The sequence below is a fragment of the Gymnogyps californianus genome, chromosome 3 (genome assembly GCF_018139145.2).
Source record: "Gymnogyps californianus isolate 813 chromosome 3, ASM1813914v2, whole genome shotgun sequence".
NCBI classification, from domain to species: domain Eukaryota; kingdom Metazoa; phylum Chordata; class Aves; order Accipitriformes; family Cathartidae; genus Gymnogyps; species Gymnogyps californianus.
The window spans coordinates 31,889,983-31,904,772 of NC_059473.1; the positions used below are offsets into that span (position 1 = coordinate 31,889,983).

A 14,790-nucleotide genomic window follows, 5' to 3' on the forward strand; every position below is an offset into this window, starting at 1 on the left:
TCATTATTTGTTTTTCTTGCACTAGTGTAGTGTTGGTTTGAAAGAGTATCTGCAGACATCTGCTGACCCTGGTAAATTGCAGTAAGTTAGAGAGTTTTATTTTCAGTTCTGAATTTCCTCTCATTAGGGAAGAATTTCACTGCCACTGGTTGGTTGGATGTACTAGTTTTAACCTCACAAATAACACCCCCTTTAAGCCTGCAAGATGGACCTACTAAAAGAAAGGACTATGTATTTATTTTCCAAGATCTGTAAAAGTGAGACCCCTCCATTTCCCCATTACATTGCTGCTTGTTCTCAGTCCTGCTGGCAGCATACATCCCATGAATACATAATGCAGAGACTTGTGGTTTCAGTACAGTTTTCCTCACCCCCTCTTCGCCCTCCTAGCCAAGTTTCTGCTCACAGAACATTCAAAAGGCCCAGTCTTGCATTTCACATCACCCAAATCTTCTACTGATACTGACAGACTTTAATTAGTCTCACATCCGAATGAGAGGAGAAGAAAGCTGGTAAGCCTGTGCCCAGCCTTCTTTTTTTTTTTTTTTTTTTTTTTCCAGAGTGCATGTGAGTAAATGGAGAAATCTTCCTTTTGGCCCAGGTGCTTTCTCTGTTTTGGATCCCAGGCATAGCATCTACCTGCTCTGCCTTAAGTTCCTTTCAGCAGTGTATTTGGGAGTGTGTTGTGAAGGTTAGGGGCTAATTTAAATAAGCTTTCCAAACTGTTGTGGTTTTTCTGGGAAACCTTGTGAGAACGATTTACTTCCTGGTCCATCTGCTCTCTACACTTCTGGATTAACTGTGGCAAAGATTTTTGCAAAAGAAGCTGAAATCTGGAGTGGAGGTGGAGGTGTGTTTTTTAAATAACATTTTTACTGTAGATGTCATTAACACTTCTACGTTGTGGAATCCCTGTGATAAAGAAAGGATATTCAGCTAGTGGTTTTAATTTAAGTGTACTTTTTTGGGGGGGGCGGGGGCGTGCAGAACCGTGCAAAGTGAGATGCAGCCTGAATATTGTAACAGTGTTTGGTCATTTGTATTATTTTTATAGTTTTAATTGGTTAATTTTGAGCCTATGAGAATACAGCTGAAAAGCTTGATCAGATGGAAACTTTTTTGAGGAGCAGATGTGGTTTTCACTCTTGTCCTTGAGCCTTACTTCCCATTCCTGCAGTTCTGTGGAGCTGACAGATGACAAAGAGTATCAGGCAAGATTAATTTCTGCCAGAAGCAAATGTGTTCTGAGACAAGACGACACTTTTGGGTGCATGATGTGGTATGAGTTACTAAGGGTGGATGAAGAGATGCCGAGTGCTTTGCGTTTGCATCAAATCCTGTTTATGTTGGATGGTGATGGAAAATTGGTCCAGAAAGTTGTGGTGTGGAGCAGCTCTGTGTTGGGATGCTTAAGCTATCCTTAGGGTTGAACAGACAAGGCAGCTTTTGCAGGAAGGCCATGGATCAGTGGCCTGTGGTGTCCAAATGTCTTCCTGTCTTCCAGTGATTTGGTGCCTTTTGGTAAGGAAGGGGAGCAAATTTGGGAGAGACAAGTGGGTTGGGGGCAGTCTGAGTGCTTTTAAGGGATTAGGGAAGTGCTGTGCTTCTACCTCCATGGCCTGTGGATAAATGAAAATCTCCATCTGGGCCTTTCAGTTCAGCCTCCCTCAGCAGGAAAGGCTGCACAGGAGCAGGTTTAAAAAGTCCTGTTCTGGTTAGGTGCCAGGCCGTGCCTTTCCAGCTTCACAGGGCAGTGTGATTCTGCCCTTTTGTGCCCCAGCCATGAGTTTGGACAGTTGGCGGGTGCATTTCCCACCCTGGCTGGCTGGTCAGCTGGCCACCTAGCCTCTTCCCTATTGAGGCTGAGCGAGGGCAATTCAGCGTGCGCTTTTCTTCACTCTAGGAAGTGTGAGGACTAGAAAATTAGCTCAGAAGACTTCTTCCTTTCTTTCCCCTAATTGGGCAGAAATACCCTGGCTCGTGCAGACACCCACATTGCTGCAGTGAATGCCCTCTCCCAGCCACCTCTTGATCATGGTCCTTGGACGGCAACGTCATTACATGCAGGCCCTGCTGCCAGCACCTTGCTATTTAATGAAGGCTGTGCATGTCCTAGAAAGACTGTGGCTGCTGCCACCCTGTTAACTTCAGAAGATCTGGCTTTTTTGGCAACACTGAGAGCATGACGTCAAGGAGAGCAGGGACATCCTTTGATGGCTTGAGGTGAAGGCACCAGGGGATGCAAGGGTCGGCTGAGGTGTAAGGAAGTCCAGGGTGTCACAAAGACTCCTTGGAGCTGCTGAGCTCGTTCCCAGGGGATGAGACTAATTGCTCTTGGCACATTGTGTAAACAGAGAGAGAGGAAGTAAAGGGTCCATCCTCCTGTGCTGTTTAGTGGGACTGCCTGGAGGTCCTTTGACATCTACTTTGAGCAGTTTGAGAAGGCAGAGTGTAGCATTTGCAGGGAGAGAGATCATAAGAGATCTCTCTTGGAGGAGAGCAGCTTTGGGTTGGCACGATGAGCAATCCAAATTGTCCTCATTTATGTGTGGATAGGTGGCTGGTAAGGAAAGCATAGTTTTAAAGTACAAGTCAGAGTTTGGGTACATGGGTGTATTTCCAGTTACGCTATGAAGTCACTAGGTAGTTCTGAGCAAGTTGTGAAACGTTTCTGCCATGGTTTGCCTGCATGTATGAGTAGATAATATCAATACCATTGTCTTATGGAGGCTTAATGCATTATTTAAAATGCTTTGAGATGCTAGGATGAAAAAGGCTAGCACAAAGAGAAAAACACATCCTGTGCTAACATTTGGATTTCTCACTGCAGACACTGCGCTCCTTTGGTGGGTGAGTAGTTTCAGTGCACGACGGGTGAGTGGAACTTTGTCTTGGCTTGACACTGAAAGTAGCCTGGGTACAGTGTGAGCCCTGATCTGGGTTTAGCTGTGTAATATCAAGCCCAACAATCCTTCTGCTGAATATTTGAATACTGGCATTTTGGTTGGACTGGGCCTGGTAGGATGGTTGGCACTGAAAGCTTTCTTTGGGCTGATACTGGACGGCAGAGGCTGGAGGATGGCACTTGCCCCATGTGACCAAGGACCAGTGTGTGACCCCTGGTACGCTGGGGTTTGGGCTTTGGGCTGCTAGTGGCTCCAGGGTGAGATTTCCATATCCTTAGCACAGCTGGGCTTTGCCCTTGCCTGTCTCTCCAGGACTTGACAAATAGCTTCCAGATAGAGAACATGTGAGCTCGTGAGTCCTATTCACCTCTTGGCCTCCCATTTGAATCCAGGCCTTGTCAGTTCCTGAAAATTGTTATCATCTGTTTGCCTGTCTGAGCTTGCCTCTGTTCTGAGGGGGTGCTGGAAAACCCACTGCTGGTGCTGGTGGTAGTTTCATCACTGTCTCTGCCCTGGGCCTCACTCTCCAGAGTGACTGAGCAGAGTTCAGGGGCCGGTGCTGAGCGTAATGGCTTACACCATTTCCTAAGGGGCCAAGTGCCAGAACTTGTGTCTCCCAGGTGTGAAAAGTTGGGCCATAGCAGTGCTTTGTCCCCGGGTGCAGTAGAGTGCTTGTTGAGGCAATATAATAAGGAAACTGTTGCAGAAACGGATTGCGCCATTACAGAATGAGAAATCCTGCTTCTGGTAACCTCCTGCAATTTTGCTTTTATTTTTCACCCCCAGAAATATTCTACAGCAGCTGTTCCTCCAGTACAGAAGCCTCTGTCTATCTCACCCCTGCCAGCATTTGGCACTGAAGTAGCCAGCAAAACAAATGCTGTGCCTGGCTGCTGCGAGGCAATCCTAGCATGAGAAAGTTTGGGGCTGAAAATGATTGATTAGATTGTCCGGTCTACTTGCCTGCAAGGATGTAGTTCTGTGGCAGGAGGCTCTGGGACTCTAGACATGTACCATTTGAGTGGGCGATGGGGCATGGTAGAAGTGTCTCATTCTTTGTGCCTTTGGAGGAGCTGAGGAGATGTTCTCTTCTGGTTTGATGTCTGTTATAAAGACTGTTTGGCTCAGTGCCACCCAGCTGATGTCTGGTTTGCTGATTATGGCATTTGTAGTCTGACAGTGGCAGAGAGAGAGAGAGGGAGGGTGGGAAGGAAGGGTGCTGTCTGGGAGGTACTCAATAGCGAGGGAAGGCATGAGGAACCCCACCCTGCCCTGAGGAGTCAATTATGACTCTGCCAGGCAGCAGATATCTCTGTCTCTTTCTCTGTGTCCCCTAAGTGTTCCCTGGATGGTTATCTAATCCACGCAAAAACATGCTGTAATGGAAGCGCCTGTGTGCTGCCAGGGCTGGATGAAGCAGAGCATAGGAGAGCAGTAACCCATGTAGAACTTGGCCTAGCGCTTCCTAGAAAAGGTAATGATTTCCCCTTCTTTCTTGAAGGAGGCAAGTGAGTTGACTATGTCTTCACTTCACTGACCATAAGGCTCACCTGCTGCTGTGGTGCCAGCTTGTAAATGCCAAGGGCAAGGCAGGTAGGATAATCTAGCCTATTCCTAAGTTTTCAGCATCAATCAGCATGACAGAGGTTAGAGCATTCTCACAGAATGGTTGAGGTTGGAAGGGACTTCTGGAGGTCATCTTGTCCAACCCCTCTGCTCAAGCAGGGTCACCTGGGGCCAGTTGCCTAGGACTGTGTCCAGACAGCTTTTGAATATCTCCAAGGATGGAGACTCTGCAACATCCCTGGGCAACTTGTGCCAGTGCTCAGTCACCCTAACAGTAAAAGTGTTTCCTGATGTTCAGAGGGAACATTCTTCTGTGTTTCAGTTTGTGCCCATTGCCACTGGTCCTGGCACTGGGCACCACTGAAATGCACCAGGCTCTGTCCTCCCTTCAGATATTTGTACACAATAAGATCATCCCCCCCGAGCCTCCTCTTCTCCAGGCTGAACAGTCCCATCTCTCTCTCCTCATAGGAGAGATGCTCCAGTCCCTTAATCATCTTTGTGGCCCTCTGTTGGACTCTCTCCAGTACCTCCATGTTGCTCTTGTACTGGGGACCCCAGAACTGGACACAGTACCCCAGGTGTGGCCTCACCAGTGCAGAGTAGAGGGGAAGAATCACCTTCCTCAACCAGCGGGCAACATTCCTCCTAATGCAGCCAAGGATACCATTCAACTTCTTCGCAGCAAGGGCGTGTTGCTGGTTTATGTTCAATCTGGTGTCCACCAGGACCCCCAGATCCTTTTCTGCAAAGCTGCTTTCCAGCTGGGTGGCCCCTAGCATATACTTGTGCTTGGGGCTGTTCCTCCCCAGGTACAGGACTTTGCACTTCCCATCGTTGAACTTCATGTGGTTCCTGTCAGCCCATTTCTCCAGCCTGTAGAGGTCTCTCTGGATGGCAGCACAACTCTCTGGTGTATCAGCCGCTCCTCCCAGATTTGTATCATCAGCAAATGTGCTGAGGGTACACTCTGCCCCATCATCCAGATCATTAATGACTATGTTGAACAGGACTGGATCCAATATTGACCCTTGGGGTACATCACTAATTGCTGGCCTCCAACTAGACTTTGTGCCATTGATCACAACCCTCTGAGCTTGGCCGTTCACTCAGTTTTCAGTTCACCTTGCTGTCTGCTCATCCAGCCTGTACATCAACAGCTTCTCTATGAGGATCTGTGTTCTCTGTACATTGTTGAAATACAGAACTAATTTCTGTGTAAGTCTGCTCCAATTCTGTCCTGCCCCATGACATCTGTTGATACTATGTTCACCTTTCAGGTGTGCTGCTAGCAGACTTTCATTCTGATCACGTATCTCTCCTTGGACCTCATCCACCATTGTGCCAGCCCTGGCACAGAGTGTGTTGGCTTGTCTGTTCCTAGGGCCAGACACTTCTGCCTTTCTCCCTTAATCCCTTCCTTCCTTGTTTTGCCTGAGTGCATTTTTGATCTGGTTTTGTAACACATGGAAAGGGGCAACAGTTCAAGGAGGAGATGGACAAGTGAGCCACTATGAGTGCTTCTGTTTGGAAATAATTATCTCTCTCTTTCCATGGGTATCTGGCCATGTAACTTTGCCTTCTTTTCCTGGGAGCTTGCATGTTGGTGAATATAGCTGTTTGGACTACCATGGGACCTAAGTACCATCTGGGCTGTCTCTGAGTGTGAGCCAGTAGCTAGAACATCTGCTGAAACATCTGAAACCTGGTTCCTTCAGGTGCTGCTTTGAATCATGAAAGACAGTGGGGATTAGGTTGGTCAGGGTGATTTGGAGTGCACCAGAGAGCTTTGTTGAGGAAAAGGAAGATGAGGGAAGGAAATTAGATGTGGCTGAAGTTTGGGAGAGTATGTGTTGAAGGCAAGAGAGATCTGTGGGATAGGAAGGGGAAGAGGAGGGTAAGAATGGGTGGAGACAGAGCTAGAGAGTCATTTTGTTGTATTAAGATTCCCAAAGGGATAATAGCACCTGGCACCAGTGGCAGTAAATTATGAGCCCAAGGTTAAAGCCAATGGCTTATCATTTAGATTGGCAGGCTTGCTGGCTACCTTCCCAACCCTGCTGTCTTTCTTTTTTCTCTAAGCTCTAAAGCCTGGTAAGAAGGTATTAGAATAAAGCTGATTCTTTGGCTGCAGACCAGAGAGAGGAGATCAAATGGGCATATGGGCACCACTGGCATGTGTCCTTGGGATGTGACTTAGGGAGAAGTTCTGAGTGATGCTGGTGACACTGTGTGAGGCTTGAACTCTTGGTGTGACTCTGAGGGGTAGGTAGGCCTGGAGGGAGCAAATTTTGGGGGGGGGGGGGGAAAGGTGTTCCCACCTGAAAGTGGCTGCCAGAACTTCTGCATGTGAATGGACAAAGTTGGGGTCTTGACCTCTAGCATTTTCCTCTAAGCACCACAGAGAATATTTCCTACTGAACTAGTAGAAGGAAAACCCCAGTCTCCCATATCTACTGGCAGTGGTTTATGGTGGGCTGCCAACAGGCCACAAAAAACATCACTCAGCAAAACCTAGAGATCCTAACTGCAGCAACAACACAACTAGTTAAAATGTGATTTGAGGTGGGGTGAATGGCAGTCACGGAGTGGGTGCTGGGTTGGATTCCCAGGGGTGGCCATCCTGCAGCACATCCCTGTTCTGTCTCTTGTGTGTTGGCTGTTGTGGGTCCTTTTTGAAGATGATTATCCAAAGGATGTTTTGTTTCTTGTTTTGACGCAGTACAGAGCAGAAGAATAATGCTGGCACGTTCTCTTTCCCACTCTCTGAATTCAGCCCAAGTAGCCTTGAGGGCCTGGCAGATTAAGAAGTTTTGCTGCAACCTGTTTATACTTAACAGCAAGACTAGTTAGTAGATGTTGCTTGGAAGTGAAGGTCAGGACCTTCTCTACAGTGCTCTCTTCTGGAATAGGGCTGGATTGTCCTCGCCTCCCCCAGCCTTGGTGTGTCTGGACTAGAAGGGTTGCCTGGGTTGAGTCCCAATGTGGCTGTTGAGTTGGCCAGATACCTCTCCCTTCCCACTCCTCCCTCAGCATGTGGCTCATTGTGATACAAATATCTCATCGTTGCCTGGGGAGAAAAGGAGTTTGCAGGCGGCTTCACCATATGCTGTCACTGCCCGTGTTGTATTTGGACTGCGGATGAATGGATCTCTCTTCAGGCGTGATAAGTTACATCTTTTGCTTATGGTAGCAGCCTCTGAAAAGAAGAAAGCCTTACAGTTTACTTCTTTGGAGGATCAGTGAGGTGAGCTCGAGGAGACTGGAAAGGGTAAATGGCTATTTAGAACTAAGCTGGTTACTCCTCATGTAGAGAGTGTCTGATGATGGTGGCAGTTTTCTGCTTGCTCTTCTGACTTTGGTTTCTTAATCTATATAATAAAATGAGCAGAAGAGACAGGTTAGGCTTTTTCTTTTGTTCCTATCCTACCACCAGCACTAAGTGCTGAATTCCCAGCTTAAGCACTTACACAAGTGACCAGTCTCTTAGAAATTGGCACCCACAAGATAACAGGGGCTGCTACTGCTTAAAAATCAGATGGTAAGAGACTTCTTCAAAGCACTACAGAGAAGCGATGGTAGCAAGGGATAGAAAGCAAGAGCTTGTTTTTCCCTTTGCTTTCTACTGGCACTGCTTAGCCCCATATCTCTGAAGTAGGACACCTTCCTTGTCCAGCATGGCTTGGCACTGGTGTTTGAGAGGTGACACAGGTGTGCTTTGCACCCTGCAGTCTCCCCATGGGATACTGCCTGTGAGTGAGAAGGAAGGAGGGAGGTGGTAGTGTGGGTATGGAAACAGCAGAAACAGGGTGGTCATGTGATGGTGCAGATTAACTATTAATGCCAGGTGTTTGTGCTCCAGTTTTGCCACTGCAGACTGAAAGCAAGCAGCTTGTCCTGGAGCATGTCTGAGACTTGAAAAAGCAGCAGCCATTACTGTTCAACAGGCAGAAGCTGGCTGAGCTTTTAAGGCCAAGCCCGTGACTAGAGTAAACACTCTAGGAAATACTGTTTTTGAGACAGGCTTTGGTGTGGTAGAATAGCCAGCCTGGCTGTCAACAACACAGCTGTCCTTGGCGTGGGCTGGGGTTTAGCTCTGATTTTCTGCCTTAGCTCTGAATAGCCTCTCCATTGTTGGCTCACATGAGAACCGCACTGCTGGGCTCTGCTCGCACTTTCAGCCTGTTGATGTCAATGGGAGTTTTGGGCATTGGTCCACAGCTCATCTCACAGGAGGAGGCACTCAATAGAGGCATCTACTTCTCATGTAGATGGGAGACTGAGTTAAACCAGAGCAGATTCACTTCTAAAACTCCCTGCCCTTCTCCAGAGCTGTGATCCCAGATACACGCTTCTTGTTGAGTTGCGATTGGTTTTGAGAAAATGATGACCAACAAGTCAGAGATGAACCCTCCCTCTCCAAGCCAAAAACATAAATTAATTTTTTTTCTAAATTCAAGGTTTCAAAAGCATAGGTGTCCTGGGGGCCACAGGTAAATTAAAAAAAAGCACAAAGATACTGAAGAGAAACCTTATTAAGTTTGCTGGTTTTCCTCATTGAAAATAATCTTTTCAATCTCCTGTTGGACTCTGCTTGCTCATGCAAAGCAATTTCCATAGGGATGAACTTGCAAAACTGAGGATCCTCTAGAGTGTTAGGAACTTAATGTAAATGAGAACTCTGTGGTCATGTGTATGCTAGGGCAAACTATATTTTTAATTCTAAAAATGTGCTTGTGTGTTAAAATCCTAGCATATCCTTGCAAGCTATAATTTCACCTTCTTGTGTTTGATTATGGAAAAAATAGGTTGAGCAGTTATACAAAGGATGAAACCCTGAATCGCTTTGCAAGTTACTTTGCAATCTTATTGTAAGCGTGCTCCTTTTTGACAGCATAGATAAGCCTTTTGCCTACCCGTAGAGACTTCAGGAACTCCCTGTCTTGCATATAGCTTCAGAGGCTCATCAGACACTCCTATAGGCTCTGGCGTGACAATATGTGGGCATAATGTGATTAAGAAACAAGGAACAGTTTAACAAATCATTTTCCAAATTGCAAAGCTAGTGGATCTTTGCAGTTCCTAGTATAGGTAGAAATATCCTTAAAATGGAGCCAGTCAGATGTCTTGTTTCCTTACTGCTGTAAACCTGTTACTTGTTACATTACAGGCGATGTGGTTTGCAGCTGGGGAAACAACCATAGGTCAGGGAATGCCCTGTGTTTGTTCAGGAAAGTCTGTTACCACTATTGTTTGTACGTGCAGGAAAGACAAGCCTCACACAAGAACGTGGTGTACCTGGCTAGATGGTAAGACTGTATATTGAGCATACCTTCATGTAAGTCTTAAAACCTAAGCTGTGGTGCTTTGTTCAGAGCTCTGATTGAAATAGCACAGTGAGTTCATGATACGTGTATTTTCATTGGAGTTCTGAATTTGGTGTGCTATCAAATCAAGCTCTTAACTTGTTTTCAACTTAATATAATTTCCTGTCATCCTCTGAATCACATGGCCAGCTCTGTTAGTTTCTAAGTGTTGTTAGAGGAATGAGTGTAATGATGAGCAGTGGAAGTGGTGCTCTTGGAAAATGTTTTTTGAGCAGAGAGACTTCTAGTACGACATCTTTTTAGTGTTCTTGTATCTTTTCTTTCATCATACACCTAATGTTTTTTTCAAGTATGACTGCTACAAGCAGTGTGAAAGGCATTTTTGATGTGCTAATTCTTCCTGTCTGCGTTTTGCAGGCTCTTACTATGGGCAGTTGTGCTACACAGCCTATGGAAAGACCCTAGAGATGAGTGAAACGGTAAACCACAAGAAGCTGAAAAAAATCAGATTGCTAGCTCATGATGTGGCTCCTGGTAGGGTTAGAAGTAGAAAGCAGCAGTAACTTGCTGAAACTGTGAGACTTGCCTGTGTTGCTTAGTCCACTGTATAAAACTCTGTACTGAGTTGAGACACCAGTTCATTTGCTTTCCAGATGCAAGCATCCAAATCACTCAAACACCCTCAAAACTATTCATATAAATGTGGTATAAATTTTTGCTTTTATTATCAACCTTTCTCTGCACAGAGGATCTTAATGAACTTGGCCTTGAGACATTCAGGTCTGCCTTTGTACTCTGCTCTTTCTTCTTTTAATGAGATGATCTGAACTTTTGCCCTGCTCCAGTGTGGTGGGTGAATGAGCCCTCTTCGTCCTAGGACATGACCATTTCGTAAGCATGAGATAGGCCAAAATCCTGAGCTGAAAAAAGGAAACACTGAAATGATTTGTGTGTTATGAGCACTGGCATGTGTTATACAGGCTCTGATATGGATCTCCCAGGCTATTTAGTTGAAGGTTTATTTCCGACTATTTGGAAAGTAGATCTTGTTGCAGACAATGGAGTGGCATACATGAGGTCAGCAGTTCTCCAACTAGTTCTTCGGGCACAGCTCTAAGGGTTGCCGTGCTCTGCTAACGCCTGTTTAGAAGAGTAGTGGCCTGCTTCTGGCTCTGAGCTGGCACATCACTGCTGTTGTGTAGGGGAGGTTCAAAAAGTTGGCAGGAGTAATGTGTATCCTGTGCTGGCACCCATGGACAAGTGGAGATGCTGAAACTCAGCACATTGAAGTGTCCAGGGAAAAGCACTGTTTGCCGAATTGGTTGTATTGCTTCTTGCATCGGGGAGGCTTCTCTGGACCAGCTTCTGTGCCATCTTGAGCCACGTGCAGCCATGAGGATGTGGACAAAGGGGATGTAACAGGGTATCAGAATCCACGAGTGCTGATCACCAGCACTGAAGGGAGCCATATACCCACTTCAGAGGAAGGATGAAGCACCAGGTGGGGGATACTGGCTCCTCTGAAATCCTTGCAAGCTGTTCACATGGGTACAGGCCTAGGCTGGCCCTTTCAAAGTTGGTAGGTCAAACCCCATCACAAGCTCTGAGCTTCAATCCGCAAACACCACCCCAGGCCCGGTGTGCTGTGTAGCGCTGTGCTGCGAGGCAGGTGTGGGCAGGCACTGCTGCATGCGGGCATGGGAGAGTGTTCTCTGTGCGCAGTAGTTATGTGCTGCATAAATGGATTAGCTCCCTGGAGTAAGAAGCCTTTATCCTATTACTAGCTAGCCACTTCAGCATGTTCCCTTGTCACTAACGTGCATGTGAGGTTCAGCAGGGTGGGGGAGCAGGGGGACAAGTAGGTGGTAGGGTGGGGAATGTGGGAATAGTAGGGTTACATCATCATTTCTCTCTGGTTCTACTATTCCTACTTCATGGACATCTATTTGAAGACAACAAATGGTCTCTGGTTTGTTAATCATCTTCTGGCCTGTAATTTCTCATATAGTACTTGTTTATGTAAAATTATTTTCATGTGCTCATGCAGACAAATGGGATCTCACAGATAGGCATGGTCATGTGGAAGAAGAAACTGAAATATGCTGTGGGGCTGTGCAGACATGACATGTACGTGTGTGTGTCTTGGAAGGAGAAGGAGCAGGACTCTGTGCCCTGCATTCAGACTTTGTGGAGCCCAAGCAAGCGCCATGGCTCGGGATGTTTGCTTGTTTGCTTGTTTGTTTGAGACAGGCTTGTTTTGGCTTCCCAGAGCTGTTTATGCAGTCAGCCTGCATTTGGCTTTTTCAAAGTTTCTCCACTGTCCACAAATCCAAGTTCTTGTCTGAAGACGTGACCTTATGTGTTTTCTGCTTAAAGTTGCCTTTGTGAGTGCTCCCAGCAGCATCAGCTGAACCCAAGGCAAGGGTTCACATGGGGTAATGTCCTTTGCCCTCAGCGGGAGAGAGGGTGGGAGGCGATTCAAAGTCACCTTTCAAGGTTTCTATTGTGAAGAACAGGTCATGCCTGCCTTCCATGCCACTGAAAAATCCTTTCCTCATTTAGTGCAATGAATATACCCCATGTTGCCCTATTTTTGAGAAGCTCCACTAAGACCGACCCTCTGGCTAAGAATCTGCTGAAAAGGTGCATATTCCAGGTTCTCCCCAGACAAACCCATTGATCTCCATTGGACGTTTTCTGTGATGGATTAGATGGATATAGTGTGAATTTTATGCCTCCTGAAAAGTCCCTTGTGCTAACTATAGCCTTTAGGGCAGGTTTTTGGGCTGACAAATAGGCATTCAGGGCCAAGAATTTATACTTTTAAACATAAATACTTGATATCAACATCTAAAACATTCAGGTTGGCTCAAAAACATGAAGAAATAGGCTTAAAAATCTAGACTTGAAACAATTTTGAGCTTTTTGCTTTTGCCTTCCATGCGTACAGCTATCCTTTCCTCTGCTGGAGCGAACCTGTGCAAGCATGCAGTCTCTTCTGGAAATCTGGTGTCCCGGATGCCCAGGCTGTTTACTTTCTGGCTGGTATGCACAAGGCCCTGTGGCTTGCACAGAGCCTTCAGAGTGTCTTCTAGTTTTTTTCAGTTAGCCGAGGATGGTGTAAAGGTAATCTGGCACACACTCTGGTTGTGCCTGTGTCCTTTGCATTTGGAGGAGCCATCTGTGGATTCTCTTCCTCTTTGTGTCCCTGTAATGTCACAGATGACAAGAGTCTGTACCTTCCACTGACTTTAATTTTTTTTCTTCTTTCCCAGGGTATACAGCTGTGTGACTTTCAGAGCCCTCTCTGTGTCTCCCTGCTTAGAGGAAACTGTGTTTACTCTATTGCCTGACTTGTGCTAATGTCTTAACCCCTTCTTGGTGTGCTCAGGGACAGCGTTTAAACAGCAAATGGTGGAAGCATCTGGGGCTGCTTGTTTCAAGCCCACAGCACTGCCATCTCCCATGTGCTGCAGCAGCAGTGCTGAGGGGAATGGGATAAAGCTGCAGGAGGCAGCATGCCTTCTGCCCTAGCTCTGCCTATGGCAAAAGTTCGTGGGGAGGGAGGGCTTTGGAGTCACGTCCGAGCCAAGGCTTCAGTTAACAGTTGCAAACTGGGACTGCAGAAGTGAGACAAACTATAGAGACATCAGATGATATGTTAGACTAGACTGGATGTTCCCTGTGGACAGCTTTGGAGCCAAGGCCAGGAATGGAGGAAGGAAACAGTCACGTTGGCAATCCTGAATTAAAAGCCTTGTAAGCTTTTTCTTGGGAGCTGCTACCATGCCTGCCAGCTGTGAAACTAGACCCCCCCTGTACCTTCACACCCCTCCTCCCTTCCCAGGCTCTAGTGAGCACGAGGGGCAAGCCCAGCATTTGAACTTTGATAACTTTGGCATGTGCAGATGAGGGATAGGGAATTAATGAATCCTGCCCCTTTATATTTTTGTTACTCCACAGGTGCTGCAGTTTTTGGTCAGGTCTGTTTCCTGCACAAATGGAGCTTTGCATTTTTTCCAGGCCTCAAAGAAAACTCAGCGAGGGATTTGGGATTGGCGAGGAGTGAATAGATGAACCATCTGATGTACCCTGCAGATCAGCAGACTCAGACTCTGCCAGACCAGCAGGGGAAGTGGCTGCTGAGCCAGAGATGCTCCATACAGAGGGTTCACTTCCTCCATCCCCAAATTCAAATCAAAAGGCTAGTGGTAAAAGTGCCAGGGCAAATCTGGCCCATTTCATCTGTGCCTAGGGGGACAGGGCTTCTGTACAGATCCAGAGCATATCTGGAGACTGTATGCCACGAAGGTGACAGGAGCAGTAGAAAACCAGTGTCACCTACAGACAGGCAGAGAGTCTCTTTGCTTAGACCATAACTGTGTAAGTAGGTAGCTGTGTTTGTATTAGCTGTGGCTCTAGTGTGATATTTGGGGAGAATTTCAAAAAGCAGCCTGTAATTTGAATAACTTTATCTGCTCTCTGAGCCTTGGGAGTGTTGGGAATTCGGATGCTCTGCCAGGTGGCAGACCTTGCTGCCTGGGCTTCGGCTCACACTCTTCTGTAGCAGGCATCAACCAGGCCCAGCAGCCTGGTGCCACTCTCCTGTGATTGCCTGTGCATCCTTCCGGATGGAGATGCAACTGGCTTGTGCTTGTTTAGAGAGCAATCCACTTGTGGGATTGACTTGCTGTTCTGTCAGTTAAGACTCACCTGTGGTTCAGGGCTGTTTTGTATTTGCTGTAGGCTCTCACCCATTTCTCTTCAGCAGTGACAGCTGAGCCCCTCCTAGGAGTGCACAAAATGAGGTGACTAATGACATCATGTTGGAGGGGATTTTGGTGACCACAGAATTTATTTTGTTGTGGTTTTCATGGTCTACCATTTGCTGAGGGTGTGATCCTGGACAAGTCCCTGCAGTATACTTTTTTGTAAGGCCTTGTCTGTTGTTTTTTCTTTTCATTTGAATTTATTCTCAATTATTACTCAGT

At 46.7% G+C, this 14,790-nt stretch overlaps 1 protein-coding gene across 7 annotated transcripts in view; it reads left to right on the forward strand.

Moving 5' to 3' along the window:
- LOC127015169 (uncharacterized) overlaps positions 1-14,790 on the forward strand; it is a 59,470-nt gene that overhangs the window by 21,479 nt on the left and 23,201 nt on the right. The window lies entirely within an intron of this gene.